Consider the following 12199-nt stretch of genomic DNA (forward strand, 5'->3'; position numbering starts at 1 on the left):
CTGTCACCCGCCCGACCCCCGGTAGCCCGAAACCAGACGCCGAGGAAGACGGACGTATGGCGAACTCCCGATAACCGTCCTCTGTGCTACCACTGCGGAGAGGCCGACCACATTTACCGTCGCTGCCCATACAAGAGACTCGGACTGCGTGGTTTCTCCGTCGACGCACCTCGCCCTCTCCCTGGCCAACGACCACGTGAGATCGACGAGTATCTATCTGAAACCAGCCGTGGCCCAGCGCGTTTCAACCGTTCGCCGTCGCCCTACCCATACCAATCGCCGAACCGCCGTAGCAAAGCTGACTTCGCCCGTGGAAGGTCCCCCAGCCCACGCGGGGGAAACTAAAAGCAGCAACTTCTGGAGGTGAAGTTGCTCTACGGCGAAAAACTCGAAACCCTCCAACGACGCAAGGACGCGCTGAAGACAGTGATTCACGACATGCCCTCATCCCGACGACCCGACCTAACCCGGACGAGACTCCCGAACACGACGACAGCTACACAGCGCGACGCGTACCCGACCTGACCGAGACGTCTTTTGAGAAGACGACGACAACGACGATGCACACTGCCCGACCATCAACACGTACAAGCAGAGATACGACGCCCCGACGAACCCGGAACTCGAGGAAGACTGCATCTGACGTCAAGGTGTCCATCGACGGCTTTGACGTAGTCGCCCTCGTAGACACGGGAGCTGACTATTCGGTAATGAGCGGACCATTTGCGTCTGAACTGAAGAAAGTTATGACCAAATGGGACGGTCCGCACATACGCACAGCAGGAGGCCACCTCGTGACGCCAAGTGGAACGTGCACATCGCGCGTCACCATAGACGGCACAACGTACCCCGCGGCGTTCGTCGTTCTGCCTAACTGCTCCCGCGACGTGATTCTCGGAATGGACTTTTTGATGGACAACGGCGCAATAATTGATCTGCAGACCAAGTCGATAACATTTTCCTCCGATCACTCCACGACGCCGCAGCCGAACCCCGATCGCCGTGCTGCTGTCAGGATCGCCGACGATCACATCACCCTGCCACCCCGCGCAAGCTTGATGATCGCCGTCTACTGTGAGGACGCTGCTTCTGACATCGACGCTATCGTAGAGAGTGATCGAAGGTTGCTTCTCGACCGCGGTGTCTCCGTCGCAAGAGGCATTGCGCACTTTAAGCAACGCCAATCTCACGTTTTGGTCACTAATTTCACCGAAGAGTACCAGCATTTAAACAAGGGAGCTTCAATTGCGTTCCTCGAAGAAACGCAAGAAGCAAGGGACGTGATCGCGGTCGCCGACTTTGAACGCACACCCGTAGAAACCTTCAAGCTCCCGCAGCCATTCGACGTGAATCCGGCGCTACCGCAAGAACAACAAAAAAATTATTGGCTTTGCTGCGTCGCTATAGCGAATGTTTTTCGTCGAGCGCAAAACTACGTCAGACCCCTCTAGCGAAGCACCGAATAATAACCGAAGATGGAGCCCGACCTACCCGACAGTCACCGTACCGCGTCTCTTCACACAAACGGGAAGCCATCCGGACTCAAGTCGACGACATGCTCAGCGACGACATTATACAGCCATCGAAAAGCCCCTGGGCTGCGCCCGTCGTACTCGTAAAGAAAAAAGACGGCACATTAAGGTTTTGCGTTGACTACCGGCGACTGAACAAAATCACGAAAAAGTACGTGTACCCCCTCCCCCGAATCGACGACGCCCTCGACCACCTCTGCCACGCGAAGTACTTCTCATCGATGGACCTGAAGACCGGCTACTGGCAAATTGACGTGGACGAGAGAGACCGAGAGAAGACTGCATTTATAACCCCAGACGGCCTATACGAGTTCAAGGTGATGCCGTTTGGGCTGTGCACAGCACCAGCGACGTTTCAAAGAGTCATGGACACTGTTCTAGCTGGCCTTAAGTGGCACACCTGCCTCGTATACCTCGACGACGTAGTGGTATTCGCCCGGGCTTTCGACGAACACCTTGCAAGGTTGGAGTCTGTACTCGAGGCGATTCGTACGTCGGGGTTGACGCTGAAGCCTGAAAAGTGCCGTTTCGCATACGGGGAACTCAAGTTCTTGGGCAACGTCGTCAACGCCGCGGGAGTCCTACCTGACCCGGCAAAAACTTCAGCCATTGCGAACTTCCCTAGGCCGTAAAACAAGAAGGGCGTGCGAAGATTTCTTGGGCTGTGCGCATACTACCGGCGCTTAGTCGCAAACTTCGCACGCATTGCAGAGCCACTCACGCGCTTGACAAAAGATAGCACCCCTTTCAGCTGGGAAAACGACCAAGAAAAAGCATTCTGCGAGCTGCAAAAACGCCTGCAAAGCCCGCCCGTGCTCGCTCATTTCGACGAAAATGCCGAAACGGAAATGCACACGGACGCCAGTGATATAGGCTTAGGTGCCGTCCTTGTCCAAAAGCAAAGCGGCTGCGAAAGGGTAATCGCCTATGCCAGCCGTGGTCTGTCGAAGGAGGAGAAAAACTATTCTGCCTCTGAGAAAGAGTGCCTGGCTATTATATGGGCGATTTCAAAATTTCGCCCATACGTATATGGAAGGCCATTCAAGGTTGTAACAGACCACTATGCGCTGTGTTGGCTCGCCAATTTGAAGGACCCCTCTGGCCGTCTTGGGCGGTGGAGCTTGCGCCTGCAGGAGTTCGACGTTACAGTCGTTTATAAATCCGGCAGGAAACACTCCGACGCCGACTGCCTGTCCCGCGCCCCCGTCGACCCACCACCACAAGACTCTGATGAAGACAGCGCGTTCTTCGGGATCGTGACGGAGAGCGACCTAGCCGCCCAGCAGCGTGCCGACCCCGACTTACGCGTCATAATCGAGTACCTCGAGGGATGCAACGTTGCCGTTCCTAGGACCTTCAAACGCAGCTTACCAGCATTCAGCCTGAGAAACTCTGTCCTTGTGAAGAATTTCAGCCCCGGAACAAGAGCGAATTACCTTCTCGTCATCCCCGCGGACCTTCGTGACGAAATTTTGGAAGCGTGCCACGACGACCCGTCTTCCGGACATCTGGGCACAGCCCGCACTATTGGAAAAATCAAGGCGAGGTACTACTGGCCCGGCCTTACCTCTGACGTCACCCACTACGTCCGGAGCTGCCGTGACTGCCAGCGACGAAAAACGCCGCCGACAAGACCCGCCGGACTTCTGCGACCGATCGCCGTCCCATCGAGACCATTTCAACAGATTGGAATGGACCTTTTATGCCCGTTCCCTACGTCACGATCACAGAACAAGTGGATTGTCGTAGCGACAGACTACATGACGCGCTACGCAGAGACCGCCGCTCTTCCGAGGGGGACTGCACAAGAAGTGGCGAAGTTCTTTATAAGCCAAGTTGTGCTGCGACATGGAGCCCCCGAAGTCCTAATCACAGACCGCGGAACGGCATTTACTGCGGAGCTGATGCAAGGAGTATTACGCTACAGCAACACGGATCACCGAAGAACAACGGCGTACCACCCCCAAACGAACGGACTAACAGAACGTCTGAACAAGACAATCGCAGATATGCTGTCAATGTACGTTGACGTTGAACATAAGACTTGGGACGAAGTGCTCTCGTATGTCACGTTTGCGTACAACACGGCTATCCAGGAGACGACGCAGCTGACGCCGTTCGAGCTTGTCTACAGTAGAAGGCCGACTACGATGCTCGACGCCATGCTTCCGTACGTAGAAGACGACGACCTCAACGCCGACGGCCACGGATATCTTCAACGTGCGGAGGAGGCCCACCAGCTCGCTCGAGTTCGTATAACGGACCAGCAGCTGGTGGATGCGGGCCGCTACAACCTCCGACGCCGAGACGCCGAGTACCAACCAGGGGATCGTGTGTGGGTTTGGACTCCCATCCGACGACGCGGACTCAGTGAGAAGCTCCTGCGACGGTATTTAGGACCCTACCAGATTCTACGACGTGTTGGCCAACTTACCTACGAAGTGATCCCCGATGGTGACTCCGGCACATCACGACAACGCACGCGGCCTGAAGTCGTCCACGTGGTTCGCTTAAAACCTTTCTACGGACGATGACGAACTTTTATTTTCATTTTTTCGGACTGTCGCTTATGTTAGCATCGGGTCGATGCACTCTTAGAGGGGGGGTAATGCCGCGAACCATACATTGGGTTTGTTTATTTGTGTTTTGCTTTTACCGCCCGGCTGCGCCGGTCTGTGTTATCTCTGCGCCAAGGGAAGCGCGTGTTCCATTCTTTCTTTCTGTGCCGCATGTGTTATCTGTTGTGATAGGGAGAGCATTCCGATCTAACGTGAAGAGCCCAGAATAATCTTCTTGGATCTACTATGTTCTCGATGCGAATCGACGTTTCGAGAACCACGCGCGCCAAAAGATAAAAAGCCTGCAGTGCGGACGCCGGGGCATTCGATTCGACGACACTCGCCACTGCAAGTCACTTTGTTGACCGCTGCTTCGCCGCCTCTGTATTCTTTTGAGTTGTTAGGGGAGCACAAGTTCGCTCCAATAAGCGTGTTTCTCATTCAAGACAACTGCATCGTCCTTGTCTTCGTGACAATATTTACGTTCAGCTGCCGTAAGGTTCGAGAGGCATACTCTATTGTACGGGTAATATATCCATGTTGTTGAAGGACAGCGCCAATGCCATAATCAGATGCGTTTGTAGCGACAATAACTGGGAGGTTCGGATCGAATAGGGACAAAACTGGTGCTGTATGCAGTAGTGCTTTGGTCTTTTGAAAGCTCTCTTCTATTTCTTGATCCCAGACTAATGAATGATTTTTTTTAGAAGTTTAGGCATAAGTTAAACAGTTTCTGCTAATTGAGGTATGAACTTGGAGTAATACTCGACGAGTCCCAAGAACTACCGGAGCTTAGAGTCATTGGATGGTTGTGCGAATGAGTCAATCTGATTGAGATTTTTGGAAATTGGCTGAATGCCGTTCGCAGATACTACGTGACCAAGAAATAAAAGTTTGCGAACATCAAAGAGACGCTTGTCATTACGATTAATGCCTACGTTTGAAATGCGCGCAGCACTTGTCGCAGATTGTGATCATGCTTTTCCTGAGAGCTGCCATACACTATGATAACATCAATGTAACATTGCCCTCGACTGCACCTTGAAGGATGCTATGCATCATTTGTTCAAAAGCAGCTGGTGCGGACGCCAGGCCGAAACAAACTCTTTTAAAACGAAATAGGCCCTTATGTGTTATGAACGCCGTGATAACCCGACTGTCGACATATAAAGGAATTTGATGATAGGCGGATGCTAAATCCAGTTTAGGGAAGTGCTTGGCTCCCCGGACTGACTGCACAATTTCCTTATGTGCGGCAGAGGAAAACTGTCAATGACAACTGCTTGATTTGGTTCTTGCAAATCAATGCATATCCTGATTGAGCCATCACACTTTCGAACGACTACTATAGGAGATAGCCATTTTGAAGCAGAAATTTGCTCAATGACGTCTGCTTGAAGAAGTTAGTCAATTTTTTTGGAAACTGGTTCGCGTAATGCTATTGGTAAAAAGCGCCACTTGAGTTGCTTGGGCATAATAGAAGAGTGTACCTTGACTTTATGTATATAGTTCTTAACGTGGCCCAGTCCTGGCGTAAACAGCTGTTGGAATTCTTTGAAGCGATCCGGATGGTTACATAACGGTAGAGGTAAGTCATGGCTCCGAGGAGTTGCAGCGGTTCGCCAGCATCCGAGCTGATCTCCTTCGAGTATTAGACGAAGAGCATAAGTGGCGTCTATGCCTAGAAAAGACCTCCCTTTGGCACAACATATAATCATCTTTAAGAATTCGAGGTGGATTTTCAAGTGCTTTTGCGGCGCAAAATGACGCTGAAAAATTTATTCTGATAAAATGGAGACAGCTGAGTCTGTGCCTACGAGCAGGGAAAGTAACGTGTCATCCACCTTGACATCGGCGTAGAACCCTTGACGTGTTGGAGTCGCGTGTTGACCCAGCTAGTCAACGATGACTATATCCTCCTCGTTGTCGGGTGGGGCCTCGATGTTTCATACCGGTGGACGTGAGAGTCGTGTGGCACGCGTTGACGGCGGATTGGTAGATTCCCAATGTGGGGTGTGGCAGACGTTTCCGAAGTGGTCAGTTTTGCCGCAGCGGAAACAAGTTTTCCCCAGAGCGGGGCACTGTTGAACGGGGTGGCAAGTCCTACCACAGCCACCGCATGTTGGAGGAGAGGGCCGTCCACTGGTCCGGGAGAAGCTAAGCCCCGAACGTGACGGTCATGTACTCCTGTTTCTGGAGATTGTGGGGCGCAACTCCCGAAGTGGAAAACGGGTGGGACGTTGTTGTTGCGTCTCATTGGTGACTTGAACGACATCAACCTCCTTGGTTACACGATATTCTTGAAGTAAGTCCTGGACTTCTCTGATATGTTTTGCATAACTTGAATGGCTTTTACAAACGTCAGAACCGGGCCTTCTACCAGCAGTTATTCACTGGTGCGTTCTGGATTATGTCCACGATGAGTTGGTCGACGATAGAGAATGCTTCTTCTGAGCCGAAATTGCACTGTCGACCCACATATTGCACCCGGCGCACGAAGTCGATTGGTGATTCTGTTTCTTCTTGACGAATATTTGGGAACTGCATACGGTTGGCTCCGTGCGAAGTAGAGCCGTCGAAATGAACCGCGAGGCCCTGAACAGGGTACTTGTACTCTTTGATAACGCTGGTTCCAGCCGGCTTGGCTGACTCGATGATTTGCTCGATGCGATCTGCTTGCGTCCCCAAAAAGGCCTTTAACAGTGCTGCTTTGAGTTTCGGCGTGAATTCTTCGATGTGAGCGATGTGACTTGCGCCATGGGGTGGCCGGCCTCCCGTGGTCCGGCAAGAATGGAGGTATCTTTGCGGCTGTCAGCCATCTTGGCAAGGTAATGAACGAAGTGGTGTCGCTTTCATGGAGGAAAGAAAAGGTTAGGAGAGGCCCTGACGTCACATTTGTGAAGCCGAGTCCATGACTTGAGCCCACTGAGCCCAGCACGCTATCTCATCATCCTTTGCTGTCTCCGGTTTGATTTGACTAACATGATGTCGCCCTGCACTCCTGCTTCGAAGCGCAAACAGCTACGTCGCTAATTGCTCGGTGCGATGTCATTTTCTAAGCTGTTGATTTCGCCTTAGATTTGCCTATTCTAACCCTCACCCAAAGTTTCAATCGAAAAACGGCCTTCGTTTTTGAGATAAAAGGACGATTTTTCAGCTCTTAAGCCTGGCAAAGTAGCGTTTGTCGTCATAGCAACAGGCTCGCGGTATGGCGAACGCACACGACGGGAGCATTGTTTGGGGTCGTACAGCACTGCGGTCTTTGCGCGCTACGTCTCAGCAGCGATAAATTTCACTTCACTTCACAACGAAGAAACACAAAGTGAGCAAAGAACGAACTGTGGCTCTCGCCAACGCTGAGCGAAGGGAATTTTCCCAGTTTTCAAACTGGCCTAATGTAAAAAAGTTTGTTGTAGTGACTTTTCTGGTTTGCAAGCGTAGCGAGGCAGCCACATACCAAGCGCCTTAAAAATTTGTCCGTTCTATTCGCCCAAATTTGGCCGCCGCAGTTGTAAACAAGTAAGCAGCAGTTTGTATGGGCTCAAGAAAAATCACGTGACTTCCTCCACACTTTTCGCAGTGCATTGGGGTGCTAGGGGCCTCTCCTGAGTATTCTTTCCTCCATGCTTTACTGTGCTTTCTGAAGTTTACATAATCCTGGTGCAATAGATACCTCGGGGGAGTAGGCGATATATTGAAGTATTTCCTGATGGTTACTTTTGATTGGATGGATTTGCTACGTATCGCTTGATGAAGGTCGATTTTGGAACGATGTCGCTAGCCGCCGTCTTCTTCCCGATGTGGTCGACCACGGAGGCCTAACGCTCTTGCGATCTTCAGTGAATATTTCAGCCGAAAAACATAAACAAAAAAATGTGTTCCAGTACGGCGGCTTACATGTTATTCAAGCGATTTGGGTGCTTATATTTTAGATGGTTTAGAAGTCGGCTGTGCCATTGTGGTGTCGCGTCGGCGACGGCCCCGCAGGGCGATACAGGAGATACACGCACTGCTGATGTCACAGGTGAGCCGCCTGGTGGTAGAATCACTTGGCATCAAAACCGAAACCGAAAACAAAAACCCCCCTTATACTACACCACCCAAAAGCGAATTTGAGAAAAAAGCGAATGTTTGTTACCGGGCATGAATGCAACGCTGTCAAAACGATTATATGACATGTTTTGCATTGGAGCTGGGGAAATTTTATGGCCACAAGCACTTTTAAAAATGCGATGATTATGTTCAATATGCGATGATAAGTCAGGATATCGCTCTTAGTAAATTTAAACATTCAATTGGATGAGGCAATCTTATCAAAACTTTATTGCAAATGACTTTCAGGGATTGTAACGGTACCGTAGAGTTTTGGTAGCGAAGGCACTATACATACGCAATAGATCTTCGAGAAAAGTAGAACGATACTTGAAAAGCAGGTGAGTCCTTTAGACAGCTTTTGCAGCTTTTTCGAATTCTATCGTAGGAAACGTTTATCAGGCACTTCTGCAGCCCTCACAAAGTAAACGAGCTCTTCATTGCCTTGTCATAAATTTCCGAAACTCTTCACAAGGCGGCCGTTCATGTCTTCGTCGTCACGTTAATAAACTTTCTCGTACCCACAGAGAGTGGGGCGGGGATTGGCCAGAGCTTGGAAGCGGCGGCTATTTTTTGAGTACCAAAATTGTAATAATGGCAATAAAGATGTTAAATGACAGATTTACTCCGTAAAGACAGAGGGAAACGAGATGAAATGATTGTTTCACACCTGTCGGTTTTGTTTCGTTTACTTCTTCAGTTCACTTTGTCGCCGACGTTTGGGAACGGATCTTTCGCCTCTCTCTTATTTGCTGTCTGAGCTCATGATAAGCAGGCTCCGAAAATGAAAGAAGAAAGACTTCTGAAAACACATACGAAATAGCCCGAACCGTCATGCCAAAATTGAACGTTCAATGAGGAAATGAATTTGACACATTTTGATCCGGGCCACAGCAGGACCTGGCTTATTGTCGATACGAACTACGATTTTCGCACACTATTGCAGGGCGTTTCCTCCCCTATTTTCATTCCGCCTTTTTTTCCAGGGGAAAATTGCCGACTTATTTATTCACTGGAGTTTTATCTGACTCATTTTTGGTTTATTAATATAGCTCGTTTTCTGAACAAAAGAAACAACTGAAATGCATTTTATATTATTTTTTAGGCAGCGAAAATGTTACACGTGGACTGGTTTTCGCGCACAGTGCACGTATAGTGCTTAAGATTTCAAAAATAGTCGATTTAGAAATTTCAATTTTGGAATTTCAAAGCTTTGAACTAATTGAAACTTCTAAGATCCGTATTTTAACTAACGTGTGTCTTGCCATAAAGCACAAGTTTTTAGGACATAATGTATTTAGCATTTCTAATACGGAAAACCGAACGCAATTTCAAACTCGTCGTCCCTGTGGAAAATGCCGCTAACTCCCACGGGCCCATGATCTGCCATCAGAGGGGGAAGGCCCGGTGACTTTCCACCTCTCACCCCCTGTCTTGTAGCAGTTCGGTCTTCAAAAAAGTTCTCTGTCTCTCTCTGTCTATCGGTCTCATCCTCACTTCCGTCGCTGTCAGCGCGTAACAAATACTCACCAATTTGTTTAGGCGATCAGGGATGGTAGTGGGATGTTTTTCATGCTCTATTTTCCTATTTATGATATCAAATGTTTATAGAAACTTGATATCATTGTAGTCGTTTTATTCAAATCGAAGGAATTGATATGAATGTTTTGTGCTTGTTTTATGAAGGAGGCGATAGAAGAAGACGAAGACGTTTGTGCCCTCATCCACGGAATATACTGTGCAAAATAAGGCTCTCATTGCTTTATTCCTTCGGTCGACGACGTTGAACGTGAGTTATTTCTGCCGCCTTGAAATCAGTTGTTGATTGCCTGATTAAGAGAGTTTTCGCGTCGAAGCTACAAGGCCAATGATGCGTGCCGTGGTGAAGGGCTCCAGATTAAGTCTGAACACCTTAGGATTTTTACTGTGCGCCTAAATCTCGAACCCACGGGCGTTTTCGCTTTTCGCCTCCTACAGGAAAGCAGCCGCCGCTGCCGATAATTTAACCCGCTTGCTCGGGGTCAGCAACACAACGCCCCACCTACTGAGCCACTGTGGCGCGTCGTGAAATCTATTGTTATATTGTTAGTGAGGTTTCCGAAGAAAACATTTTCAGCGTAACAATGCCAGACGTTCCTGCGTACCAATCAAAGAAATTATGCGGGGAGCGTGGAGATATAAAATTCGGATGTAATTTGAAGGACTGACTTTATACGCAGGGCGTCGTGTGGTCTGGCGGAAGCCATTATACTCACGACGCGACTATGGCGCCAACGCGGCAGTTGCTGAAAACTAGAAGCGCCCTCATCATACGGGTTGGCGGGTTCCCCAAGACCCTTGGTGGCTTCGACGGAGGCGGCATGGCATTCGAAGTTGGGGCACGATTTAGTTGTTTTAGCAGTTTCGATCACGCATTTGAGAATTTCAGCTCCGGAAGAACGCCCTTTTAGTAGTGAAAGCTACAAAAACAGTGCACTTCGTCCATTCGCGGCTAAGTTTACGACTAGAACGACTGCAAAAGAAACTGAAGTACACAAACGCGACAACCGACTCGCACATCACAATAACAGAATGGGACAATGGACTCAGAAATCGCCGTGAGTGTTAATTAAAGCGCCCTATTATTTTCGGACGATCGGTGCAGTTTGTTGTTGAGTGTCGTGGTTCTCGCATGACTGTTATGTTACACTCTGATACTTCTACGCATGCCGTTTTTTTTTATGGTCCGGAATAAACTGTTTTTTTTCTTTTTCTTGCGTGTCGGGGTCATTTCGTCGAGGGGGGTCGGGCTCGCGAACCCTTCGCACATGAAGGAAGTTCCTTCACGACGTATACATAAACCAAGCAGTTTTTAGAACGTTCAGTGCACATTTGGTTTCTAACTTTTAGTGTACGGAAATGGCTAATGCCCAAAGCAAACATGAAAGCTGTTATCATTGCTCCACACATGTGGATGTGCTTGAAATGAAATGTCGAGGGTATTCATTTCGAAATGGTGAAAATTGGCTTGCATGGGACCACTGAAATTCATTTAAAAATAAAATGAAAGGGGGGTGCATCTGACTTCGTTTTCTATAATTTGTTGCAACTGAACTTGAACCTGTAACTTTCTTAACGCGCAGAGTAGAACAATTTGCCGCATCGTTTAGGCTATCGGTCAACGTAATCCTCCATATACGTGTTAATTCTAAATATAGGACAGGTGCTTCCACCCCGCAGTATTAATTCAGAGGATGGATATGAGCACCCCCATCCGTTAGGGTTCGATGCTATCGCAACCCGAGCGCTTCTGAACTGCATTGACTATGCAGATTGTAAGCCAAGATAAAAAATACGTGAAAATATAACCTAGGTTATTTTTAGGGAGTTGAACGTTATTTAAGAGCCCCAAATTTCCCATCGGTAATTGGGAATATATTCGGTCTGTCAAGGACGTAATGTGGCACAGAGCGTGTTAAATAGGTGGCATAGCTGCAATCGTAGGGGAAATAAATGCATTATCCGGTTCTATATCTTGCTTTGCATCCATAACACGAGCTGTGCTTTTTTTATTGCGGTACGGAGCGCGAAAGCTAAACGAAAACACATTTCGAGGACGCTGTACGGCTGTCGTTTGAACCATCGGCTTCGCGACCCGTGGTATGGTACCCGTGGTGCGACGGAAAAGGGCGATAGAGCCGCTTGGAAACAGCGCGGCGCCGGTTGCTTTGGCAGCCGCATTGGCGAGGCACTCACGTCATGCGTATAGTGGCTTCCGCCAGACCACACGACGTCGTGCGTATAAAGTAACTCAATTTGTAGGCCCTGTATCGGAGTGCCCTGTTTATGAGAAATTGCCCTGACTTAAATTTCGCTAAGTGATTCGGTTTGACAGTTGCCTGACGCAACATAAACCAGAACTTAAAGGAGCCTGCGTGTTAATAAGCGGCCGTGATAACCAGTAGCCAAAGGCATGAACACTCGTGAGTGAGAATCCTCTTCAATCTTGGTCATTAACGCAGAACAAGTGATTAGGGA

This window comes from Haemaphysalis longicornis, unplaced genomic scaffold, assembly GCF_048455015.1.
Source record: "Haemaphysalis longicornis isolate Haplotype H1 unplaced genomic scaffold, Haemaphysalis longicornis Haplotype H1 scaffold_15, whole genome shotgun sequence".
NCBI classification, from domain to species: Eukaryota; Metazoa; Arthropoda; class Arachnida; order Ixodida; family Ixodidae; genus Haemaphysalis; species Haemaphysalis longicornis.